Source organism: Triticum aestivum, chromosome 4A (assembly GCF_018294505.1).
Source record: "Triticum aestivum cultivar Chinese Spring chromosome 4A, IWGSC CS RefSeq v2.1, whole genome shotgun sequence".
Classification (NCBI taxonomy): domain Eukaryota; kingdom Viridiplantae; phylum Streptophyta; class Magnoliopsida; order Poales; family Poaceae; genus Triticum; species Triticum aestivum.
In genome coordinates this window covers 216451811-216455203 of record NC_057803.1, presented here as the reverse complement: position 1 = coordinate 216455203, position 3393 = coordinate 216451811, and the positions used below count along the sequence as shown (strand labels likewise).

General features: G+C 46.5%; 1 long non-coding RNA gene across 1 annotated transcript; it reads right to left on the bottom strand.

Moving 5' to 3' along the window:
* Window positions 1-1576: 1576 nt before the first annotated feature.
* On the bottom strand, window positions 1577-2019 carry LOC123085863 (uncharacterized). Its single transcript, XR_006440027.1, has 2 exons — window positions 1958-2019; window positions 1577-1881 (listed from the first exon to the last, which is right to left on the bottom strand). It is a non-coding gene; the product is annotated as an uncharacterized lncRNA (long non-coding RNA).
* Between the last annotated feature and the right edge of the window lie 1374 nt (window positions 2020-3393).

Here is a 3393-nt window from a genome sequence, read left to right as displayed (position 1 = left end):
AGCGGCCCCAATGGTGGCGGCCTCGAGCACCGGGATAAGTGCAGGCTGGGGATGCAGGAGAGGTGCAGCGCGGGGCTCGGGGCTCCGACGAGCTGGGTGCGGCGCGACGAACGACGACGGACGCAGGGACGCGTTGATCCGGGCACTGGTGCTCAAACCGGTCCCGTTCCGGCCAGATCCGCGGCGGTGCTCATCTCCGGCGAGGTGGCCGGTGACTCGCGGGCCGACGGCAGCGCAAGACCACGGGAGGAGCTCATCTCATGGGGCTGGGGCGCGAGGTCCTATTGGCTTCGGTTGCCGGTGGCTTACGTAGGGGTGGCGGGGGTCCAGCATCATGGAGGCTCTTCAAGGGCGAGGAAGCAGACGGCGACGACAACTTTGAGGCCGGCGGGGGCACCGTCTCCGCGTTCGATGGTCGTGGTGAACGCCGTGGGCTCCAACACGGCCGCCATTGGCTCTATCCCCTACAGGTAATTCCCCCTTAATTTTACCCCTTGAAATTGACATGATTATCCCAGGGAGAGGCACAACCTTTTTCTTTTTGAGATTCAGAGTAGTAAAGCTACTCTGCTGAAACCACAAATTCAGAGATCATAAGCAGGCGGAGGCAGTCCGGTAGGTCCGCAATCCTCTCCTGGTCTTACGAATTCCTGGCCAACGCTGCAAGCCCATCAGCAAGGGCATTGCACAATCTCTCCACGCTACTGATACTATGATCCGAGAAGTTTGTTAGTGCTTGCTTGATGTCTCTTAGCAGTCCATAGCACGGGGAGAGGGACTGCTTCCCTGTCATCAGTTCCTTAATCCGAATTTGGCAGTCAAGTTCCAAAATCACGGGGCCCTGTAGATCCTTGAGAGCATGCAACCCAATGAGGGCTGCTTTTGCTTTGGCCTCCTCAACACCTGCGACAGCACCTGCAGAATATTCAGAATACCTCGCAAGAACTGCACAACATTAAGATAGAAATAACAACATGCCCTCTGCTGTCCCTTGCGACGGCACTTGCAGAATATTCACCCTTTTGCTCCAAGTACGAGGCTACATAATTTAGTTTGATTGATCCCAAGGCCGGCCCTGTCCAATGCAAGTGCTGCGTGGTGGGGCAGCGGGGCTGCTGTACCACAATTGCACCCACACCTTTTCCTGCTTCATGATCGCCACTCATTGCCACTGATTTAAAATTTTCAGAATACCTCGCAAGAAATGCACAGATTCCATAATCGATTCTTTGCCCACACTGCGAATGCAGTCCTCACGTAGGCACAACCTTTTTTTGTGGTATTCATACATATCAGTTTGTATATACTTTGCGGATTGCTTGGCAATTTTTGTATCTATTCATGTGACTGTCATAGTGGGTTAGTTTCCGATGCTTGACAGATGAATTATCTATATATTTTTCAGTCCAACAATTCAGTGCGCTCTTAGCGCTTTGGTGTCTTTGGTTTAATCGCAAAGTGTGTACACTTGGTATCGGTTCTGTCAAAATGAATACAACAATAACTTGGTTGGAAAAGGAACTACAACATAGCAGTGGGCACTCAGGGAATATCAATGCACAAAAGGACACCATTGTTAACACAAAACAAAGTTCTTCTTGTACCTCAACAAAAATGCAACCGATCCTCTAGATTTCAATAGAAGGACTCTGAATTTATGTCACTCTGAAAGTCACATCTCTCCATCTCCATAAACAAATCATATCACAGGAACATACATCTAGTATGAAACTTCAGACAGGGAAATAGATTGAATTAAATTCCAATCCGGGTGGCAGCCACCTCTGAGATATCCACCCTTACAAACGACCAATCCTCTGATTTTTGTTGTTGCAAACTGCACTAAAGAGCTTTTTGAATCGCATGGTCGATCAAAAGGCCCTGGAAAAATATGCCAAACAATATCGATAGATTGATGTGCAGACGTGAACATCTTTAAAGGGCGGGGAAGACGAACCAGCAGTAGTCTTCTCTGTGATCATTTGCGTAGCCACCTTCTTAACCTTATCTTCTGTGAGCATCCCAACAATGTTCATGTTCCACCTGTTAATGTGAGACACCCAAAGGAATTTTTTTATCAGTATGTTAAATTGACTTAAATTGAACATAGCTTAGTCCAAGATGTGGTCAGTAATCTCCGTCTAGACCTCTCTGAGCCGATCCTTGTTAATGCCTTCACCCGTCTCAATGTTCCTCTGCCTCGACATATCCTGAACAGCTTGTCAGCAAACTCCTTGGAGTTCTCCATGCCTTGGATCTGAGAAGCATGCCCAATAGAAAATTTAACAATTAAATGGCACTGCAAAAGTAATTAGAAAGTATAACACATTGGCACAATTACTCTATCATGAAACCTGTAAAAACTTAGTTACTGGACGGGCATACAAACTGAAAATCCTACTGTTTTATATAATCTTCACATTCCATTCATCAAGCAGATAGTAGCAATCATTCTAATAATTTGAATCAAAACTTGGAGACTCCCAATTACGAAAAGCACAAGCGTTGAACAAATTGAAAGTTAAGTTGGCTGAGATGGTTGTGCCCTCCAATTGCAGTCTGATGGATCGTGGGTTCTATTACCCTTGTTCGCGACATATTTTTCTCAATCCCCACCTTTGTTTTCCGCCATCAATCATTAAAAAATTAGGAGTGCGGGCAATCAAGGGATTTGGCGGGAGTGTGGGCGATCACTGGATTAGTGGGGACATAAGCAAACAAGGAATAAAAAGGCAGTTCGAGCGGACGTACAACCAACATAGGATTTAGATCCGATGGCAAAGGATCCGTTCGGATCTATTGCAAAATTCCTGTGTTTAGATTTTTTGCGTTTTTGTATAAAAACATTTTATATATTAATATTAAACATATATAAACAAGAGTGGAACAACGAACTGTTTTTTTCCACCCACACAGCCTTGCCCCCTCCTAAAAAAAGTCTTATCCCCTAAAAAAGCATGCTTATCCTCGATGCACAGGACATCGACTAGTTTCTCTCACTCTCTCCCCCTCACAGCCACTCCAGTCGATGGCGCCCCTCCCATCGACCGGCGCAGATTCTCTAACTTGCTTATAGCAAGTCAGAGGCAGCCTTGAGGCAGCTGGATGCCGTTTCTTTTCCATCGTGTGTCCCCTGCTCTGTTTCATGTTTCCTTCCCTCACACAACACAGTTCAGCCAGGCCAGCCCACATAAGCGACAAGGGAGGCCCATTCGGGAGCAAACAGCCCAGCTGCAGCGACAAGTGCATCTATGGACAGTTAACTGAATGTAAACAGCAGAATAGAACAGAACATATTCAGACTGGATAGAAACCTGTAAAAATACTCCGTTTTCAACCAGAATTCAACCAAAATCAACCAGAATACAAACAGTAGTCATGATACAAATAACC